This window comes from Choloepus didactylus, chromosome 9 (assembly GCF_015220235.1).
Source record: "Choloepus didactylus isolate mChoDid1 chromosome 9, mChoDid1.pri, whole genome shotgun sequence".
NCBI classification, from domain to species: domain Eukaryota; kingdom Metazoa; phylum Chordata; class Mammalia; order Pilosa; family Megalonychidae; genus Choloepus; species Choloepus didactylus.
In genome coordinates this window covers 19,003,658-19,027,688 of record NC_051315.1, presented here as the reverse complement: position 1 = coordinate 19,027,688, position 24,031 = coordinate 19,003,658, and the positions used below count along the sequence as shown (strand labels likewise).

The 24,031-nt window shown below is 37.6% G+C and overlaps 1 non-coding gene across 1 annotated transcript; it reads left to right on the top strand.

The window, feature by feature from the left end:
- Positions 1-677: 677 nt before the first annotated feature.
- On the top strand, positions 678-784 carry LOC119545073. The gene has a single exon (XR_005219049.1). It is a non-coding gene; the product is annotated as a U6 spliceosomal RNA (small nuclear RNA).
- Positions 785-24,031: the final 23,247 nt, after the last annotated feature.

Genomic DNA, 24,031 nt, shown 5'->3' with positions numbered 1-24,031 from the left:
GCATAATAATAAAATTTGGAATTTTAAATAAACACTTAAGCAATAGTTCTCCCTGAGATTTTTTTACCCCCCTCTTTGAGTCTCTATAATTTATAATTGGGTTCTAAAATTTAAAAATATTTTATTAAATTTTTTAAAAATAAAAATTATTCTAATTTGGCTAAAATAATAAAGTGTACTATCACAAAACTTACTGGCAACTTCTTAAGCATTTATTGCAGGCTTTTTGAAAGCCTCAGAAAAACAACTGGAGCTACTGATTTAGGGTTTTTACAATTTTCTGTTCTTACTGTGGGAAAATAAAATTACTTAAATTTTAAAATTTTAACCATCTTACAATGTACAATTCAGGGGCATTTAGTACATTCAAAATGTTGTGCAACTGTCACCACTATCTAGGTCTAAAACATTTTCATTTCCTCAAAAGAAATCCTGTCAGTTCTCATTCTGCCCTCTCCCCCTCCCCCGCTGCCCTTGGTAAACACAAATCTGTTTTCTCTCTGTATGAATTGGGTGTTTTTTTTCTTTATTTGTCTGTTTTGTTTTGTTTTGTTTTTAGTTCTGTCTCACTCAGGCTAAAACTAATTAAACCTACAATAATTCTAAAGTCGCTGGGCAAGCAGGGTCTGACTTGGGAAGGTCAGTGTATGAAACGATTATTTAAAATTAAATGAGAGGTACTTGCTTTGGAAACACATATACTAAATTTGAAATGATACAGAGAAGATTAGGATGGTCCCTGTGCAAGGATGACATGCAAATGTGTGAAGGGTTCCATATTTTTTGAACTGTAATCCTGTAGCCTTGATTCTTGATGATGATTGTTAGACTATATAGCTTTTATTGTATGACCGTGTGATTGTGAAAACCTTGTGACTATCACTCCCTTTATCCAGTATATGAACAGATGAGTAATAAAATAAAGAGTTAAAAATACATAAATAATAAATAATGGGGAGGGGGGATAAGGGGCATGGGATGTTTTGGGTGTTCTTTTTTATTTTTATTTTTTCCTTTATTTTGGAGTAATGAAATGTTCTAAAATTGATTGTGGCATTGAATGCACAACTATATGATGACCCTGTGAGCCACTGATTGTATACTTTGGATGGATTATATAGTGTGTGAATATATCTCAATAAAATTGCTTTAAAAAAAGAAAAAAATTAAATGAGAGGATGGATATATTACTCTAAAAAAGGTATTGTTAGGATTCTTCCTGTCTCAGTTTGGGTTTAAACCCCGTAAGAATATTGCCATCCAAACCTGCATTCCAGCATGAAGCATGTGGTGACAGACCGCCAAAGTGAGGCTTGCCAGTCAGATGTCCAGGCGCCAATTTTAAAGCCCCTAGCTGATCACCCACCTTGGTCCTGTGAAAGAGAATGGAGAGGCCCAGAGTTTTGGCTGTAGAAAGATTTATCAGAATATTGTGTGCATCTCCCACTTCCCTGTCTCTCCCCACTGTGGAGGAGGAGTGGGATGAACTTTCTCCTAATTCCAAGTCTAAAGAAAGGGTCTTCTGTGGGCCTGTTTATGTCCCAGAGTGCTGGAGTGCTGGTGCACGATTGTCTACTGGGTGCTGAAGAGATGGAAGAGCTTGAGATTTTGGCTGGCTAGTTGTTCTGGTGCAGAACAAAGACTAGCAGCAAGGAAAAGGGCCGGAGTGTCCACAGTTTATCAGGACAAAGTTTATGTTTTCCAAGGACCAAATGTGGTCAGGTTAAGAAAGACAGAGAGGGTTGTCCTCTCTTGGAAATTCTAAATTTAATCATTTGGCTAATATGGTAACTTTTCACTTTGTCATTAGTAAGAAATCTGTGTGACTATAATACTCTGTTCTCCAACCACTAGTCACTTAATGGTTTTAGCATTCAGTAGTGATTCTTTTCTTAATCAATTATAATATTAAGGGTTTGCAAACTGATAATTTTATAAATATATTTTTCTTTCTGTATTTATTGGTTGGAATTTTCTGTAAAAAAAGGGGGTGCTTCCTTTTGTTGTCATTTTTGTTATTCTTTCTCTCTGTTTCCTTTTTTTCCTTTTGTTTGAGTATTACTATGGACTCATGGGTTTTAATTTCTATTAATGGGTTAAAATTACATATAGTCATGATTATTTTGCTGTTAAATTTATCCCAAATTTGACAATAGATGCCACTTCCAGCTAGGTCCTTTATCCATTTTTGAAATGGCTCCAGTAGATATATGAGCAAGTCCTTGTGCAAGAATCCCCCAGTACTTTCCAAACCCTGTATCTGGAGTCAGCCATTTCACCAAAGAACCCTGGTTATTTTCTAAGGAAAATGGTATTTAGAGAAGAAAATCTTCGTGCCATGTGTGTTTATTGTTACTGGAGCATCACTGCTTCTGGGCCTTTTCGGTGGACTAAGCCAGAAGATGTAACTGAAAAAAAGTTTGCATTGATATTTCCATTAGAAATTTAATATTATGGATTTCGTTTTTCTTTACTATTATTTCACATTTGCTTTTCTTTCTATTACACTGAAAATCCTGGCTCTTAACTTTTTTTTGTGATTTTAATTTATATTGATGGGTTACAATTTACTGTCTCTCTATGAACTCATCCATCTATCTAATAGGACCCAATTACACCACAGTTTAATAACTATCAAATTTACTGAGTGAAAATTTAGATATAACTATTTCCTTGCAGATATATTTTGTGGATCTGTTTAAAAAGACATTCCACTAAAAAAATAAAAGAGTAATACTGCTTTCAAAAGTTATTTGAGCATCTTGGGGGTGGGCTTGGAGGTGCAGGCCAGGCTGCGTGGAGGTCTCAGCGCCATGTTGGGGCCTTAGGAGGGTTCTGGCAGGTGAGATGAGTGGCGGTGGTCACCCTGTCTTGGCACCATCTGGCGGGACCTGGGGCGGGGGTCGTCCCTGGACAGTGTGGAGCCACGGGGTGGAATTTGCAGGGGTCCAGCCTGAGGAGGATGGGTGGTAACGGTGGCAAGGCTGCTGAAATAGAAGTCAACGATCTGTGCAAACAAGAGGAAGAGAAGGCCTTACATAGCTCAGCAGCACCTCACTAGATTTGGGTTACAAAGAAGCCTCAGCTGATTCTTCAGAAAGTTGATTACCAATAATGATTAGGCTCCAAGACCTTCAATGTCTGTGTTTTGGTCACGCTGTGTGCTCAAGGCTCCACCCTTTGCCCTAAGGGAGGGGGGGTTCCAACCCCTCCCCTTCCAAAATGCAGCCACCACTGTCACCAGTCTCCACAAAGAAAGCATGGATACTCATCAGTGAAGTTTTGATATTGGAATTCAGATTGGCTATCAGTGATGCAATAAGGATGTGTTGGCTTGGGTTAAAAAAATGCAGAACTGTAGGTACAGAAGATTTGATCAGCTTCCTGTGTGGAAAAGTTCCTCCACCTCGAAATTCTAGTGCTCCCCCAAGACTGACCAGTGTATCCTAACTGAGCTATCTAAACAGAAACTAGCTCATCTGTAGAGGCTGATGTGCAGCCCTTCCAGGAAGCCATAGCTCTACATGGTAAAGCCGTTTAAACATATTTCCTTGGAAAAAGGGTTAAGAGTATGATTTTGTACCCATTTTCATAGAGTTAGGTCCAGATATAGTGTCGGCTTTTTGTCCCTTATAGTGAACATACTTGCTCTAGAAATGTTTAAATAGAATGTAAGTAAGCACTTAAATGGAAAATTTTTGGACTGTCAGCTAGCCTGCCCTAAATATTAAGTTTCTAATAAAGTTAGTTTGAGCTTATTGGTGTTGCACTTAACAAAATCCTTCTGTAACATTGATTAGAATTTATTGCTTTTCATTTATATATTGTACGTGTTTTCTTACTCATTTCTGAGTTAAAGGGGATGCTTTTGTATCTTAAGAATTCTTTTACATTTATAATGGTTTGGCGAGTCCGGTTGGTGACCAGGCAAGTGAGAACTGGGTTCATTCTCATAGGAACTCCCTTGAGGCCCTTAGTGATTTAATGTGCATGTCGAAGGTGAGCCTTGATGACCTCAGTAGGCATGCTTAGACATAAGAAGAACCTTTATGTCTATTGCGTTATGCCTATTGTCCCTTAGGTCTTGCTTGCATTGGTCATCAAGACTGTCAGAGGTGTAGTCAGTGGACAGGTCCATTGTCACCTTCCCAGGCCAGACCTGTCATCAAATGGCATTCTTTGCCAAAGGATTTGAATATGAACTGGGGAAGCCTGGGGAATGGAGTCAGTGATGAGTCTGTTGTCGCTTGTTGCTCTGTAATGGAGACTTCCAAAGAGGACTGGGAGCATTACCTTCTTTATGACCACTTTCAAACTGATGGAAACATAATAAAACAACAGTGAAATAAGACTTGGTTGAAACCAAGATGAAAACATGGATCAAACAAGTGACCAACTAGATAGAAGCAATCAGTAAATTAGGTCTGAGTCCTATTAAAAGTTTACATTTATGGGGCATAGTGTAGGTCTGTAGGTCTAAAACAAAATAACCTGGTTATCAAAGTAGTGAGGATATGCAAAGGGCTTCTAGATCTTTGAAGCTTTACCGCTTACAGAATTTCTTACTTTCTTGGGCAAACCTTGATTCCTAAAACCCAGGTCAGAACATGGTCTTGGAAAAGGTGATTTTGTTTCTGATTTGTGACAAATTAAAACAAAAATATTTTATTTCAAGAAAGTCCACGATGTATGGATGTAGTATTCAAGACTGCACACTGTTTATAGAAAGGAACAATTATGCCATCACAGCTTTTGAAACTTCTGCAAAAAAGAGGTTGGACTGTTCCTATTGATTGCAGTTTTATGATATCTTTCTCCTGTAAGCTTGGAAAAACTGTTATTGGAAGTGTACATATTTGTCAGATTAAATTTAGTGCATGGCAGAATTTAGTGTAGTTGTCTCTCATTACGCATCCTGATTTTCTTCCTTTATCATCAAATGGATTTATGATTCATTCCATATTTAAAGTAGCATTTTCTGTGTCATACTTTAGAAGATAGTTTCAAGAAATAAAAAAGTCATGCTTGACATAAATCTTAATGCAGTATTATACATGGTGTAAAGGGCAAGCCACCTTCCCCAAACCATCACCCTCTCCCTAAACCCCCATTTCATTTTTTGTAAATTGAATGTGTTCAACTTGTGATTTATTAATTAGCTGAACTTGAAGAGTTTTAATGATTCAGTTTTTCAGGGAAGGGACTATATAATTATGACATGTTTAAGTTGTGAGGGTTTTAAAAGTTTAAATATAAAGTTTTGTGTTGAAAAATAATCTTTCACTTTAATAAACTTTTAAAATAGTGTTGATTCAGAATATATATATATATATATTTATATGTATATAAGTTAATTGAAATAATTCTTGATCTGAGTGATTTATTATCCATTAAGTTCATTTGTTTCTGCCTCTGTTAAAGTTTAGGGTATACTATTTTTTTTTCTTTTTATGATTTTGTTTTTCAAATATGCAAAACCTTTTTATAGTTCAAAAGTTAAAACAACATAAACATATTATGTTCAGAGAGGTCTGACCCCTAGTCCCATCCTTTCCACTCCAGTCCCTAGCCTGGGAATATTTTCTTTAGTTTATTTGTCCTTCCCTATTACCCTATCATAACTTGATTGAGGCAGAGGATTTCCTTTCCTCAATACACATGGCCACAGAGTAGTGGAGCCATGATTTGAACCCAGGCACAGTGGCTGCAGAAGTTTAACACTGTGCTACCTCACAAAGACCCTCATGGAGTAGCATGTGGAAAGAATCAGACTTGGAAATCAACAGATTCTGTCACCATCTGTGTGACTTCGAGCAATTTCGTTAACATCTCTGAGCTTCATTTTCCCCAGTTGTGAATTCAGGATAATAATGCCTACTTTACAGAAATGCAGCTAGGATTGGAGATAATTTGCAAAAAGTGACTAGCAAATTGCTATACGTATGGTAATTACTCAGTGACTGCTACCCATTGTGAAAACTAATAAAACTATGATAAAATCACTCATAGAGAAAAGCATAGGAAAATTTTGTTGTTATACTGAAGTATGTTGTGATTTGATTGTATGTCAGTTCTATTTAATAAAATTAAAAGTTTACTCAGAATTGGCAAATTTGAATCATTCAGGGGGAAAAAACAAACAAGCCTCGGTTTGGTAATTCATGATTTTGAGCAGGTTAAAAGAATCTCAGAGCACTGTGCTGACGTTGTTTGATTTTTCAAAATACAGGTTCTAATATTTTAGGGGAATAGAAAGTTCTAGTACTACTAGAAAGGGTGTAGAAACAGTAAGTAATTTTTGGCTAAAGTGAACCCTTGCTTAAGTTGTGCTAGTTTAATTTCATCATCATTTTCCTTCTCTGTTTGCCATATAAAATATTCTTATGCTCCCTATATTTTAAAGAATTTTCATTCTGTGTTTAACACAAAGCAGATTGAACCATGCAGAGGTGGAATTTAATTTGTATAAAATCCTCTTAATAGCACAGTCGAATTAAGATACCCATTAAATTCATGTAATGCTAATTTAATTTGGATTCAAATGTAATTGAGCACTATTGGATTTCTTTTAACATAAAATTAACACACTGGACATAAAATGGATGAGCTAATTGAATATTGTTATCAGAAATATTACATGGCTGAAAATCATGACTGCTATCTTGACGGAAATCATTGCTTTACAGAATAAAACATACTGAGTTTACTAGTTTAGAAGCATAATTTATTTCAAGCTATATGAGCAAGACTGTTAGTAACTTTTTTCTGAAGACAAGGGACATTTGATAGTTTTTCTCAGATTAGTAAATGCCTTGGCCCTTGCCTCAGGAAGCCTGTTGTATTGCTGAATTTTATATTGGTAGATTGAGCACATTGATGTGAATTAAGGCAGAAGTTCTTAAACATTTTTGGTCTCAAGACCCCTTTACACGCTTAAAAAAATTTCAAGACTTCATAGAGCTTTTATTGATGTGGGCTATATACACTGATACTTACCATATTAGAAATTTAAATTAGGTATTAATTGATTTAAAATAACAACAAAATATTTATTAGCATAAATAATACACTTTTTATAAAATATATAATTTCTTAAAAATAGTGAGAAAAGTGACTTTTTTAACATCTTTGTAAACCTCTTCAATGTCTGCCTTAATAGAAGACATTCAGATTCTACGATCTGCCTCTAAATTTAATCTGTTGTGATATATTTCCTTGGATGCAGTATATGAAGAAAATACATTTTTACCTAGATATGCAGTTGGAAAAGTAGGGCTCTTTTCAGATAATTTGTGGGTATTCTTTTTTGATGCCATATCTAAACTCTATAAATGGCAGTTCCTTAAAGAGTAATTGCAATGCAATATCTGAAACCACATAATTGAACTTTTCACACTGTTGCGTTAAAATCAAATGGTCTTTCTTATACTCTGAAAGGAGTCTTTATTCATTTCTCATTTTATATCATCATGCATAAGCTATGAAAAATATTGGTTGAGTTATGTAGGTCTTCCAAATGTTGAGAGATTTCATTATATCATGTAAAAAAAAATTACATTGATTAGTATCATACTGATCTCTTCAGAAAAGCCTATAAGTATTGGAAAACTGTCAAGGTATGGATGGAAGATACACGTTTTCAGAATTTGGTTTTTGTGCCTAAAAGCTGTCAGTTGTTTTCTTCTAAGTGACAGATTCACTACTTCATTTTTGAGAAACTGTTTGCCAACTACCCAAGTCTGAATAGCCATAGTGTACCAGTCATTCTTCCAAGTAAAAATCTTGTTCAATGAAAAAGTGGCTAGTTTATCTCACAACTCAAACAACTTCACAAGTGCTTTTTCCTGAAATAATGACTGCTTTCGTATGCAGCAGAAGTGTTTCACACAAGCTTCTCATTTTGTCACAGAGTATTAAAAAGATAGGTAATCAAGGGTTAATATTTAAATAAAATTAATAATCTTTACAGCTTCAACAAGGACATCCTTCAATAAAATTGACTTTTTTTTCCCTCTTTTTCTTTCCTGCAAGTTAGTGGCCATGAAGAATGCAATAACTGCTGGAACAGTTTGGTGCCACTGCCTTGAATTGTGCTAAGGCCCCAGCAGTTTTACCCATGATTGATTTTGCATCATTACTGAAAATATCAACAGAATAAAAAAGGCAAATAATGTTTTAGAATTATTATGAAAATAGTTTGGATCTTGCACACCACCTGGAAGACCCTCAGGGGCCCCTTTGAGAACGCCATAGACCATACTTGGAGAATGCTGCTGTAAGGTCTTTTTTGCCCAGATATTCTTGCATCAGGACATAGATAACACTTGCACAGCATGGTGGGCATATTTCTATGATGCCACTTCACCCATTGCTACTCTATGGACAATCTAGAAAGGTCATTCCATGTCTGTCCCACCCCCCCTTCCTTTCCCTTCACTCCAGCCCCCACATCTCTACTCCACAAAACAAATGAATGAACGCTACAGAAAATATCTAAACAAAATGTTTTGGCCAGATTATTTGGGGGTGGGTGGGGTGGAATATACAGCAATAGAGTTTTAAAAAATTTTTTGAACCAGTGAATGTTCTCATGAGTGAATATCCAAATAAAGTTTGATTCAGCCTTTGTGTTAGCCTAAACTCTGGAGGAGTGGTGGACCCAGGGTTGTATAAACTTTAAAATTTTATCATGAGTGTTATAAATTTATAGAACCAATAATTTGTTTCAAAGAGCTGTCCTGAGAAACGCTCATTGCTTTTGCCAGTTATTCCCAGTTCTCCTATCTCATAAAGCTAGGAAGGCTGGTGTGGGAACAGAGCAAATGGTCCTGCTGCCTTGGCAGAGGTTAAGTTCTTGGGGATTTATTCACTCTTAAAGGCAGAAAACAAATGTTCTGCGGGCATTAAAATATGAATGCCTTCTTCAGTCTTACAATCCCATTTAACAGTACTATTTGAACTACATGTTACCTAGAAAGAAATTATGGATGATCCCTGAGAATCTGGGAATTAGTAGGAGCTTCCATAGGGTATTAGTTTCCTTGGGTTGTGGTAGCAATGTACTGAGTGGCTTAAAACAGCAGAAATTTATTGTCTCAGTGTTGGAGTCTAAACGTCTGATATCAAGATGGTCTCTGTCTGAAACCTGCAGATGAGAATCCTTCTTTAGCTATTCCTAGCTTCTGGTGGTTTTACAGCAATCTGGCATTCCTTGGCTTGCAACTGCATCCCTTAAATCTGTTTTCTCTGTCCTCATATGAAGGTCTCTTCTCTGTGTATCTTTCTCTCTTCTCCTCTATGAAGGACAACAGTTATATTAGATTAGGGCCCACCCTATTCCACTGTATCCTCATCTTATCTTGATTAATTCTATAGACTCTATTTCCAAATAAGGTCACATTCACAGGTTGTTATGATTTCAGTCTTCTGGGGGACGCAATTTAACCCAATAAGAAGGAACACTAAAACCTTTTCTGACCCCAGATCTACACAATGTGCCTTATTAATTAGTTTTTGATACAAGATTTCTGGGTCAGAAACAGTTCAGAAAGATGGTTGTGCTTCAAATATTTAGAGTATGAGAAAAGTGAGGGTGAGAAGAATAATTTGGGAGGTTCAAATCATTTGGTAGTGACACTGCTGTTATTGCCTCCTACTTGGAAAGATGATTAGACATAAAAATGTAGGAAGAACCATTAGCAAATTGATATACACATTGTGTTTTAAGTCTTTGGTTTTTACTTTTCATTGCTTAAAAAATGTTGTCTTTCTTTGACTAGTTTAGAAAGAGTAAAATTCTAGTATCCTGTATTCTAAGATCCATAAACAAGCAAGATTTTATTAAAAATATTTAGCCTTTAGATAAGAAGGCTAAAATACATATATAACATTGATAAACATTTCTCTTTAATGCTTTTTGCCATATAGTGACAGTTGTTGGTTATAAGGGGAGTCTTATAATAATTAAAATTTGGGGAAGGTTACATAATCTGTGTCCTTCACTACTTTTCTCCAAGTGATACACAGATTGGTTGAGTATAACATAAAGTAAGCTGTGAAGAGAAAGAGCAAGGTCCAAAAGTACAAAGAAGCTGCATTTAAGATTATATTTCATAGAACAAATAGGTAATTGTTTAATTTGCAAAGAATTTTCCAGATTTCAGGCCTTTATTCTGTCTTTGGGGTCTTTCAAAGATACCAGGAAGAATGTGTTTTCTTTTCTCAAGTTATCCTATCATAGATTATTTCCATTCTTGTAAATAAATGTAAATACCAATTATTTCCCCTTGGGGAACAATGAGATTTCAAATCTGTTTCTACTGAAATGAATTTATTTTCAAATTGATTGATATAAAAATTAGATTTCAAATCAATAGCAAATCTAATTCTGCTGAAAATCTTGCAAATGTTCTGTGATTCAGTCTTCCTAAGATTCCAGAGTGTTTTGAACAATTCTCTTCTTCCTTCTTACTGAAGGAATTTTGGAAGGGATGAGAATAACTAATGTGGGATATGGGACAAATATGGTGAAGTCATCAGAATATTGGATTGTGTAGAATAAGACTTTGGATTCTGGTGCCATTTCTGTCACTAGCACATTGTGATCTTATGCAGGTTTTGGACAGTAATAGGTATATGATCCCCTAATTCAAGATTCAAGGAGGACTGATGCAAGCATGGATGCTGTAATTGACGAGTTCAGGTGAATGGTTGGCCTGTTTCCTAAAGCATGCACCCATATCCCTGGGAGAGCTGAGTAGAATCTGAAGCTGGTCAGAGAAGGTCACACCTGAGTTGGCACCTGTTGGTGTAACCTCACAATCATGCTTCCCCTCATTCTAACAGATTAACCCTTGTCCATTTTGTTAGGCACCAAGCTGATCTGATATTTTGACCTCTAAATATCCACTTCTTTGACTCAGAAGTAACTTCCATCAGCTCTAGAGTATGGAACATTATCTCTGATTCTTGCATAGCATAAGTAAAGAGAACTAAAGAGGACACACCCAGCCTTGCCTCAGTTCAGCAACCCAGCTTCATCCAAAGCTCTAGTGGCTGCCTGGGTGTGACTCTCATCCACTGACCCCTCCCATCTCTCCCTTCCTGCTCCCTTCACCTTCAGGGTAGTCTTTGTTCCAAGGAATCATGGACACCTCTGGTAGTCCCAGCCTTGAATGTATTTCCATCAGTCAAGTGTATAGAAAATGAGGGAAAAAACTATCTTTGGGAACCTCCTGGTTTTTCTTTATAAGAGCCAAAGAATTAACTAGAGATTATTTGCCCAGTGGTTGAATATCTCTTCCCTTCACCTGAACTTCCCTCCTTGGTGTGCTACAGGGATGAGGGAGGAAGAAGGCAAAGAATCAAGTCAACTTAGTGTTGCAATGAAGGGGGAGGGAGGTGGCCCTCGATCCTAATAATATTTGGGGTGGGGCGAGGCAAGCATTGTAGGCATTGTAGGTGTGTACCAGTCCATCCAACAGGATCCACACCTCTGCCAGCATTTTTTAAAAATTCAGTTTTCTTGAGATATTGTCACATACCCTAAAATAATCCACAGTGCACAGTTGTTCACAGTACCATCATATAGTTGTGCATTCATCACCAAAATCAATTTTTTGAACATTTTCATTACACCAAAAAATTTTTTAAAAATAATAAAAATATAAAAACAAGAATAAAAATACAAGTAAAGAAGAACACCCCAAACATCCTATCCCGTCATCCCCCCTATTATTCATTTAATTTTTGTTCCCATTTTTTGGCTCATCTCTCCATACACCAGATAAAGGAAGTGTGAGCCACAAGGTTTTCACAATTTCACAGTCACACCACATAAGCTACATAGTTCAAAAGCTACATCTTCAAAAATCAAGGTTACTGGGTTGCAGTTTAGCAGTTTCAGGTATTTCCTTCTAGCTATTCTAATACACTAAAAACTAAAAAAGGGATATCTATATAATGCATAAAAATAACCATTAGAATGACCTCTTGACTTTATTTGAAATCTCTCAGCCACTGAAATTTTATTTTGTTTCATTTTTCTTCCTCCTTTTGGTCAAGAAGACTTTCTCAATCCCATGATGCCAGGTCCAAGGTTCATCCCTGGGAGTCATGTCACACGTTGCCAGGGAGATTTACACCCCTGGGAGTCATGCCCCATGTAGGGGGATGAGCAATGAGTTTAACTACCAAGTTGGCTTAGCTAGAAAGAGAGGGCCACATCTGAGCAACAAAAGAGGTTCTCTGGGGGAGACTCTTAGGCACAAGCATTTTATTTTGTCCTCGAATTTTCATTTTCTGACTGCTTTTAGAGGAGAAAAACAAGAGATGCAACCTAGTGTAAGCATCCACTACATTTCAAAAGACAGCTTGTTTAATTCCCACAACAATCTTATAAGGTAGTTGCTATTGTCCGCCATTTAATGATCACAAAATAGTGGCTGAGAAGGTAAGTAATTTTCTCAAGATCTCATTCCTAGTAAGTTGGTCTAAATCCAAATTTCTTTCGTATTCTCTTTTTCCAAATCATGCTGCTATGCGGTTACTATATCCATTTCCCAGTTACTGTTACTACATTTCTCAGTCACTTGTCAACTCAGACCTTTCTCTTTTCCCCTCATTGTGTTCTTGGCACTGTTCAAGGCAAGCAGTGTCCTTGCAGCTGGGTGCAGCAATGAAGAGTGCCTTTTCTTGTGGGATTTCTCACTTGAGAAGTCACGAGTGCTGCTGTGGGGCCCACTTCCAAAGGATGTGCATTTATGTTAATAGCAGATCAAATGACCTGGTGGGTGCTTCCAAAGTGGGCACCATCTAGATGTGTTTTAAAAGCATTGTTCTAAAATTTAAAGGGATCTCAAGGTCTTAGTTTCTAACCTGCAGCTGATGTTATGTAGCTGTTTTATAGGGATTCCTTGCTACCACTAAAGTCTATTTGAAACTTATTAGTGCTTTCTAATGAGGAACTTTTAAAGTCTAGATAAAATCCTACTATTCAGGAGTTAGTATAATTCAGTGAAATTAACCATGTAAATGCTCAATGAAGCAAATGATTAAAAAAGGAATGAATAAAAATAAAGATGAAAATGGATAAAATTGTGTTTTGTCTTTTTGGTACTGCTTATAGGTCGTAATTAAATTGTGATAGTTCAAAAGCATAAAACCAATCTTATCACTCACCAGGAGTGAAAAATTATGTTGACTTTTTTTTTTTTTTTTAATAGTTTTACAGTGACAAACAGGATACTCTTTTTTTTCTCTCTCTCTTAAAAAAAAATCTTTCAATGCTTCATTCTTTAATATTTGCTTTCTGTCTCTGAATTTAGCTACTCCTTGATTTGGGGAAATCTTAAGTCTTTGTTTTGCTGATAACCTCAGACACAGACACCCCCACAACCAGAATGGAAACATTATTTTAGTTGAGAATCTTGCTTTCTTCTCCATCAGGGACAATATGTGAGCATATAAGAAATAATTATATTCATAAATTGGGATTAAAAATTCCAAATATTCTTATAGTTTTCTCCAGCTTACTAACCTCTTTAACATGCATCACCTCATTTTTATCATTATACAGAAATGATAAACTGAAAACTGAAAATCAAAGAAATTAAGTACTTTCTCAAGTTCCTGTACTAAGAATTTTGAAGTAACTGTAATTGGAATCTGGATGGGTTAACTTCAAAGCCCACATTCTGTTCTCTAGACTGTAGTGCCTTACATGAATTGGTAAAATTAAACCAAGAACTCAGTAGGATTATATTTTCATACACATCCTTTTTGTAAGGCATCAATAAGCAGCTACTAAGTGTCGGCATTGGTCTTGGTGTACCACGTGGACAGCTGAATGGATTGCTGCAGATGCTCTCAAGGTGTCAACATGCCAGCAGCTCTGGATACCACGGTAAATAGATGGCTGCCATGAGGGCAGCAGGAACAACTCACCGGGGGAGGTCAATGGGGAAATCAAAGCCTCACTTTTCAGGAATTCCACTCCTTAGTGTGGTGGTTTAAAGCTATATGCACCCAAGAAAAGCATGTCCTTGAATCCAATCCACTCCTGTGGGTGTGAACCCATTGAAAGTAGGACCTTTTGATAAGGCTACTTCAGTTAAGGTATGACCCACTCATTCAGGATGGGTCTTAATCCTATTACTGGAGTCCTTTGTAAATGGAATAATGGGGTGGGGGGGAGAAGGAGGGAGGGAGAAAGGGAAGGAGGGAGGGAGGGAGGGAGGCAGAAAGAGAGAAAATGCACACCATAGAAGCAAGAAGCTGAAAGCAGTGCAACCTGGAAGAGAAAGGGGAGAACAGCAAGCAGATGCCACCAGCTCCCTTACCATATGGCAGAGTATCCAGGGATCACTGGCAGCTGGTTTTCAGGAAGAAAAAATTGCCTTGACTTAGACATTTTCATGATGTCAAAACTAAGCTTGTAAGCGAATAGATTACCATTAAGTCAAACCATTTCATGGTATCTGCTTTGAGCAGCCTAGGAAACTAAAACACCTAGAAACATCTCCTCTCCCACTTCCAACATGTTTCTTCATCAAAAATCTCCTTAACCGAGATTAAAACATTCACTGTTTTCTTGTAAATTCTAGTGTTTATATGCGTGAAACTGGAAACAGAACCCAGATTGCCTGAGTTCAAACAGAGTGCCTGCTCAGATCACCCATAGGAATGATCACAATGAGCACATCGTGCTTTCAAATCCTCCATTTCTGGCTCACTAACAGTGCTTCCGGGAAGCCCATTGGTCAGTGGTCAACTTGCATAGAGATTGACTCTTGTTCATACCAAAAAAATGAGTCATGAAGATAAAGTATGTATGGTTCTGAATTTGCTCTAGTATGAATCCAAAAACTTTCTTTTTTTCTAACCACCCTCAACTTTCACATTATCTGACCATTTCATGTGGAACTCGCAAAAGGAGAGACCCCTCTTTCTTCACTGTGTTCCCACAGAGTGACAGGTGGGCAGCTATTCTAACCACTTCAGTCCTCACTTCCTTCCTAGTTGACTCTCACTGAGGGTCCTGCAAACTCCTTAGTGGTAGCCAGGGCAAGGAGGCCACCCTAGGCAGTAAGGTGACATGATCCCAGTTTACAAAAGACATCATCCCTTCTCCTACAAAGCAATGCTATCTGGTAAAACAAGTGTGGCGATGTAGTTGAACACTTAGTTTATTCATTCTTGTAGTAACTCTTCCTGTGCTGCTACCATTCCCAAGTCACTCTGTAGCAGGCATGATGCTTAAAGCTTTGTGTTTGTGATCTAAAGCTTAGTCCATATTAGCTTATACTTTGTTCTCTGCTGAAGAAGTCCTAAGCTCCATCCCAAGCCTTCCTCCAAGGCAAAGCTCACTAGACCATGCATCGTTTGATCTTCTCTGACTACTTATTTCCTTCATTTGCATGTAACTGTTCTCCAATATTATTATTAGTTTCCTCAGGGCAGCCAGTACTGGTTTTTGTACTTTTGAGTAATATTCAAGTCCTCTGCTATCTTGGTTAAATCCCATCTGAGTTCTGGCTTACTTTCCTTTTTGAAAGATCCATACTCTTTGGCCTTCTTCTCACTATCTTGCCTGTATCTTATTAACTGAAGCTGATTCTTCTGAACCTACCCATTTAGTACATTCTATATCCGCTTACCAGACACAGGATTTTCCCCAGCATTCAAAACCACCTAATCATGCCTGTACATAGTTTTAATCATGTACATGTATGTAATTCCCACCAGTTGTATGTGCCTTTCTAACTCCAACCTTCCCTTCAAAGAGCTCCTCCTCTCCTATTAAACTTCATAACCTGGAAACCCATGTTTCCTGAACCAGGACTGGTAATTAGTTTTCCTTATAGAAATGTCCATGTCAGTGATTCACAACCCTGAATGCATTTTAGAGGCATTAGTCACTGAGGAGGCTTATAAAACAAAAACAGAGAACTTCCTGGGAAGATGGCAGAGTAGGAAGTTCCAGGACTCAGTCCTCCCACCAAAACAATCATTACACAGGCAGGAACTGTCTGAAACTACTATTTTGAAATTCCAGAGGCCAAAAGATCACTGTACAGCACCCAGGGAAGAGTGGGAGGAAGAAGCTGATAAATTACAGTAGAGAACATTAAACTGATGGCTGCCACATTGGCTACTGGTGCCCATCCTCTCTCTCACAGCAGGCTGCCACAGGGTACAGTCCTTGGCTATCTGTTGCTGACAGAAAGGGACACAAATATCCTCTTACCCAAGAACAGGATGGGAACAGCCAATCACTGATCATGGCTTTTGATTAGCAAATTTGGATCCCTGGGTCGCAACTCTGATCGATTCTCAGAGCACCTATTGTTTCATCTTGCCCTAGACAAAGCAGCAGGAACTATTTTTTGTCTTCCCCAGAAAGGGGCAGAGACAGTGGAGATTTAAAGATGCAGCATCCTCAGGGCTGTGTGTGGGGAGGGGAGGTGGAGAGGTCAGTTAGCTGAACGGCTGCATTTGCTGGGCAGGCCAGGAAAGCTCAGCTCTGGGGAGCTGTCAGAGAAGCTCTTGGCTCCCTTCCTGAACCCCTCTCCAGGGCACTTTGAGGCTCATCTGTGCCTCAGTTGTGGGTCCCTGGCCCTATTTTGGCTGGGAAAGACTGTCCTGTCTGGGGTGACCCTCCTCCCAGAATTTTTTCCATGCAAAAGCAGCTTGAGAAAGGAATGTAAAAAACTATAGAGGTAGATAGCCTGGGAAAAAGGCCTGTTGGCTTCAAATACACAGGAGAGGGAGATCTGTGTCCTGGGTAACAGAGGAAACAACCGAACTCCTGTAAAGAGGAGAACAGCAAAATAACTGAGAAGCAAAAGCCGAGGATAAGAGAGACCCAGAAAGTCAGGGAAAACCCTGCACACTGCATTTGCCTTGGTCAGACCTTCCTGATAGGAGGGCTCATGCTCAGGAAGGTCTCTGTATGATTACCAGCTGGTTACAAAGCAAAGAAACAGACATCCTAGGGAATAATGCCAGAGGTAATATTTTAAAATATTAAAATGTAAAGTGTGCAACAAGAGTACAAGACAAAGTAACAGGATATGAATGGTCCATCCAAAGGAAGAGGATAAAAATACAGAAAACACCAATGAAGAAGACAAGAATGTGGACATACTGAATAAAGCCTTTACAAAATTATCTTAAAAATGCTCAAGGAGAAAAGAACTAAAGGATATTAGGAAAACAATGAATTAAAAATATGAGGGTCTAAGTAAAGAGAGGAATTTTTAAAAGGAACCAAACAGTACTACTAGATTTGAAGACCACAATAGCTGAAATGAAAAAATGCCCAGGAGGGTTTTAAGACCAAATTGGAGCTAGCAAAAGAAAGAATCAGCGAACTTGAAGACAGGACACTTGAAATGAGTCATGCTGAAAAGAAAGAAAAATGAGATATTAAAAGCCAAAATAGCCTAAGACAACTATGAGGCACCATCAAGTGCACCAATATGCACACTTTAGGAGTTCTAGAAGGAGAAAAAAGAGAGAAAGGGACAAAAGGAATAGTCAATGGCATTTGACAGAGAACTTTCTAAACCTAGCAAAAGTTGCAGATATGTACATCCATGAAATTCAGAAAACATCAAACAAGATATACATGAAGAAGAATACACCACATCATATATTGATTGTATTATCAAATGCAAAGGACAAGGAGAGAGTTCTGAAAATTGCAAGGAAAAAGTAGTGTGATGCATATAAGGGAGTCCCAACTAGACTGGATACCGATTTCTCATCAGAAAACATGGAGGCAAGAACACAGTTGGTTGAAATAAAGTGCCAAAGGAAAACAAATGCCTGCCAAGAATTTTATATCCAGTGAGAGTCTCTTCCAAAAATGAAGGAGAGATTAAGACATTCTCAGGTAAACAGTATCTGAGAGAGTTCAATACCACTAGACTTGTCCTACAAGCAATGCTTAAGGAAATTCTTCACATCGAAAGGAAAGGAACTAGACAGTGGTTCAAAGCAGCAAAAAGAAAGAAAGATCTGCAGTAAACTTAACCATCTGGGTTTTTATAAATGCCAGTATTATTGTATTGCATTGTATTGTTTGGTAGGTAACTCCACTTCTTACTTTCTACAGGTGCTAAAATGCAAAAGCATAAAAGTAAAAGAATCAAATATCTAGAAATAAATGTAACCAGAAATGATAGGACTTGTACCCAGAAAACTACAGTTTTTTGTTTGTTTTTTTTTTAAATTAAGATGTCTCATTCATTAAGACACCTTAAAGATATTGCAGTCAGGCTACCAACTGCAATGCAATACTATCAGTGCACATAATCTACAAAGAATTAGTTTCAAAATATGTTACAACACCTAGAAATTAGTAATAATAGCACAAAAAAACACAATAGGAAAATGAAAAAACACCGGGAATAAGCATTTCACAGAAGGGAAAACACATACGTACAATAGATGCATGAAGAAATGTTCAATATTATTAGTGATCATGGAAATACAAATCAAGAACATGTGAGAAGCCATTTTACTCACATCTGAATGGCCAACATGAAAATAGGCTGACAATACCATGAGTTAGAAGGGATGTGGATACATAGGATTTCACATACATTACTGGTTGAAGCATAAATTGATGCCATCACATTGGATACTAGTGGCATTATCTCTTCAAGTTTTAAGATTCATATACTCTATGACCTAGCAGTTATAGTGATTTTTTTTTTACACATTTAAAGAGTTTTATCAATTGGGAAGGGATAGTATCTTCAACAAATGTTGCTGAGAAAACTGGATCTCCATATGCAAAAAAAAAAAAAAAAAAAAAAAAAGGAGGACCCCTTCTTTGCCCCACACACAAAAATCAACTCAAAATCAACTTATAAGACTTTCATATATGAGTTAGAACTGTCAAATTCCCAGAGGAAGACATAGGGAAGCATCTTCAGGATTTTGTGTTAGGCAATGGTTTCTTAACCTTTATACCCAAAGTGCAAACAGCAAAAGAGAAAATTAAGATAAAAGGAACCTCACCAAAATAAAAAAAGTTTTGTTCCTCAAAGGACTTTATCATGAAAGTAAACTTACAACCTATACAATGTGAGAAAATATTTGGAAACCACATATTCAAAAAAGGATTAATATACAGAATGTATATAAAAAAATTCTTCAACTTAACAACAAAAAGGCAAACAACCTGATTAAAAATAAGGCAAAAGACTTGAATAGACATCTCTCCAAAGAAGATATACAAATGGCCAGAAGGCACATAAAAAAGGTGCTCAAGATCATTAGCCATCATGTAACTACAAATCAAAAAACCACAATGAGATACTGTTTCACACCCATTAGAATGGCTGCTATTAAAAAGTGGAAAATAAAGTGTTGGAGAGTATGCAGAGAAATAGGAACATTCACTCGTTGTTGGTGGCAATGTAAAATGATGCAACTGATGTGGAAGACAGTTTGGTGGTTCCTCAGAAAGCTAAGTATAGAATTACCATATGACACTGCAATTCCTCTACTGGATATATACCTAAAAGAATTGTAAGCAGGGACTTGAACAGATATTAGTACACCATTGTTTGTAGCAGCCTTATTCACAATTGCCAAAAGATGGATGCAACCCAAGTGTCCACCAACTGAAGAATGGATAAATAAAATGTGGTATATACATACAATGGAATATTATTCAGCCTTATAAAGGAATAAAGTCCAAATTCATGCAATAAAATGAATGAACCTTGAAGACATCATGTTGCATGAGATAAGCCATAAAAGGACAAATATTGTATGATCTCATTGATTTGATACAACTAGAATAAGCAAACTCTTAGAGTCAAATTCTAGAATATAGGTTACCAGGGGAGAGGCTGGGGATAGGAATGGTAAGTTAAGGTTTAAAATGTACAGGGTTCCCATTTGGAATGATGCAGGTGTTTTGGTAATGGATGGTGGTTATGGTAACACAACACTGTGAACTACAATTGACAGCATTGAATTATATATTTGAGTGTGGTTAAAATGGGAAATGTTATGTTGTATATATGGTAACAGAATAAAATTTAAAAAAAGTAAATGAAACTATACTACAAAACGGAATCCTAAGGTAAGCCATGGACTTTAATTAATAGCACAATTATATCAATGTGCTATCATCAGTTGTGACTAATTGCATGGTGGTGGTGGTGGAGTAGTATATGGGAATCCTGTATTTTATGCACAATTGTACTGTAAACCCACAACTCCTCTAATAAAAAATAAAACAATATAAAAAATATATGTAAATAAAATTAAAATTTAAAACAAACAAATAAACCCAAACCACTGTTGCCTTGGCTATATCAGAGTCTCTGGGTATGAGGTCCTGGAATAAATATTTGCTAACAGCAGCGTGGGTGATTTCATGTGAAACTGGGTTCACATTTCCAGCCTTCTGGAAATGCCTGTTGATTGGATTCAGAGAATGCCGGACTCCCAATGTACTTGTTTTATTCATTATTATTCAAATCAATATTTATTAGCAACAGTTATTCAACATACAACTCAAATTAAATATCCTGCCTAATGTGGGGCTGCAATGATAGCTCTGAAGGCAGAAGACATGCTACAAACTTTTAGCATTTCAGATCTTCCTGATTAAGTGGATGGAAAACCATGGCAACCATTTTAGTTGCTGTTTTTCAGGTTCTCTGAGTATAGGCATACAAAGATGCCTTCCCACCCCCACATATCTTTTCTATCGGTGAAATTTAGTCATCACAATTGCACTTTAAGGCTAATATATGCTGGGCAGTCTCTTGGGAAAAGTAGTAAAAATAGGAGACATACCCTAATTTAGTAAATGATGACATTTAGCAAGTATTTTAAGTATGATGAGTAATGGGCAGGATTGGTCCAGGGAATTTGCTGTGTCTAATGGGTGGACTTAACTTGGTTTTGAATATGTTGAAGATCCTTGTTTTAGTCTGCTGGGCTGCAAAAAGCAATATATCAGTAGTGGGTTGGCTTTTACGATGGGGATTTATTAATTTACAAGCTCACAGTTTTGAGACTGAGGAAAATGTCCAAATCAAGGCATCATCAGGCAATGTTTTCTTCCTGTAGACCAGTTGCCAGTGATCCTGGGCTCCTCTGCCATATGGTAAGACACATGGTGGTGTCTGCTGGTCTCTCCCTTCTCTTCTGGGTCTCTCCTTCTCTTAATTGCTTCAGTTGCTTGCTTCTGTGGCTTTCTTTCTCTTTGTCTAAATTTTATTTTCTTATAAAGGACTCTGGTAAGAGGATTAAGACCTGCCCTGAATGAGGCAGGTCACATCCTAAGTTAAGATCGTACTCACCAAAAGATCCTGCTCACAATGGGTCCAAACCCATGGGAATGGATTAACTTTAAGAGCATACTTTTCTGGGGTCCATACACCTTCAAACCATCACAATCCTTCTTTACATTCAAGTGAATTATTTCCTAGTGTTTTTTGTTAAAAACCCTTCTAAAGTTCCTAGGCCTATTTATCCTTCCTGTATGGTATACTTTTCTTTGCCATCTGTCCATTATTTTTGCAGCTAAATTATATGCTTGAGTTAGACCCTAAGAAAAATGAATTGGTCTAATACAGGCTAAGAAGCTAAAGATGATTTGAGATGGCAGGATGTGGAATGTAGAAGAATTTTTCATGAAGATTATTACCTGTGATTTCCCTCCATCAGGGGTCTCACACTCTTTATACCATGAGAACTGACAGCCTATCTACCATACCTCTCTTACAGGATGAATAGAGTGTTCTGGCTGATCATTTCCTCTCTTTAAAAGCAATTTTGGATAACCCCAGGTTAATTTTGACATCTTGGACACACTGCCATAACCTTTGGTGTGTGAGTTCTGCATCCTGGCTAGTCTACAGCATGAGGAACGGAAGGTTCTGCGTTGCATGAGCCCCAATACAGAGCCTCAGTGATCCTTAATGTTTACACAGTGGTTTTCCTACTAGACTGAAAGCTCATTGAGGGCAGAGCACATGTTCCAGAAATTTCTCCTTTCCCAGGCCTTAAATAGTTTTTATGGTATCTGTGAAACAATGCCAAATCGAAGTATCACTTAATTCTAAATGAAAGCTGGAACTTCTCAGAAAAGCTGAAGAAGGAATTAAAGGGGGATGAAGAAGACTCATTTTGTATCCATCAGAGCCACTGTGGGAAGTGGAGAATCCATCTAGCCCTGAGTGGCCCAGGACCCCTGTCGGTCCTACTGGATGGGTTTCCCATCCTCCCATCATTTGCACATGATGAGACAAATTGAATGGAGAAAGCGTTTAACTAAAATAAGTATCCAGAATAGAAGAGGCCAAAGTGGCAGGGGGATATAAATGAGAAATGACATTTCACACGCTTTGCCTTTGTGAATGAGGTGGCTAAGGGCTGACCATCTATGTGTGAGTCTTCAGGCGCTTCTGTTCCTGTTGTCCCTTGTCTATCTCAGTCAGCCATCTACCACCTCCTGTAAATGAGAAGAGCTCCTCAAGAACAAATTAATCTGATATGCTGTGCCCTAGAGATGGCTCTATCTTCATGTCATCTGCTCCTAAGATTTTTCAAAAGAGACTAATGAACAAGGAGACAGCACTAAATCCTATTCATTTCCAATTAATATATATACATGTTATTTCCCAGCATGCCTTGGGTGGACCCCCTTTCAGGGTTCTGTCTCCAAGACTCTGTCAAGAATCTGGTAGGATCTCCAAGAAAACTTTCCTTTAATATGTGAAACTAAATAATGAATCCTTGAGGATTTATGCCCATGAATGTGTGTGTGTGTGGGGGGGGGGGTGGTGGAGGGGGGGAGCAGGGAGTGGGATAGTTATTGTTGGCTTTCTACCAGTTGAAATTTTGAAAAATTGCTAGAAAATTACTTATGGAAGAAACTATAGATATTTTAATTCTAGTGTTTATTAAATTCATTTTGGTAGAGGACCCCATTTCAAATTGTAGCATATATTATGTGTATATAATATGTAAAATAGCTAAGATCAGAATTGGTTGAAGGAAGAGGTGAGGCCCTGGTTTCTTGGCCTCTCCTCTCAACACCCCCCCCCCCCAAGAAGTCCTTAGAGAATCTCTTTGGAATAGTGCCAGTTCCCAGAAACATACTTTAAACCCCTTAGGTCAAGTGAAATTCCCTTCATTTTATAAGGATAGTAATTGAGGCTTTGTCTAAGGTCTCATAGCCAGTCAGTTGCAGTTCACACATGAGAACTCCAAACCCAGTGCACTTTCTGCTGCACCATGTTGCTTGGCATGACATCATCTTTAAATTAGCTGTGGTCGTTGCCTCATATATATTTAACAGCATCCTGAGGAAAGCAAGCTGAACGTATTTTCAAATCAGCAAGGGCAATTCTAAATAAGGAGGAAGTTCATGTGAAGCTTATAGGATGGCTTCACATATACATCCTTCTACTTTCCTCTGGCTATTGCTTTCCTATTCTCAGGGGGCCCATTTTCCATTGGCTGTCCCTCTGGGTGAGCAGAAATTGAATAGGTTTAATTTAGATTTTCTTCAGGTTCCTTGACTTGCAATCAGCATGTCTTTGTGCCCTTACCTCTCCAGCTGTTCTCTGTGCAGGCTGAACTAAACAAGATTGCTGAAAATGCTAGTGTGGTTTAGTGTTAGGAAATTTCCCTCAATTGTTTCAACATTCTTAAAGTGACTAGTTTAATTGAAGTTATAAGGCATCATATAATAACGATATTCTTTGGCTGTGTTCTTAGTGGGTTGTACATCCATAATGAAAACCATAATGAAACAAAAAATAGAAGTATGTTTGGGAAGCAAATCCATTGCATATTCCATGTGACAGGTAAAAAAATGTGGCCTCCTGAGTCATTCCTTAACTTTGGTTTTACCTCCAGAGGCCTATGGGGTATGGACATTAGATTAATAGAGGCAGAGAAAATTTCTGCTACACACTAGGTTCATATAATGTTTAACGTTTTAGAAGGGGAAACCAAGACCCAAAACACCTCCATCAATGCCAGGACA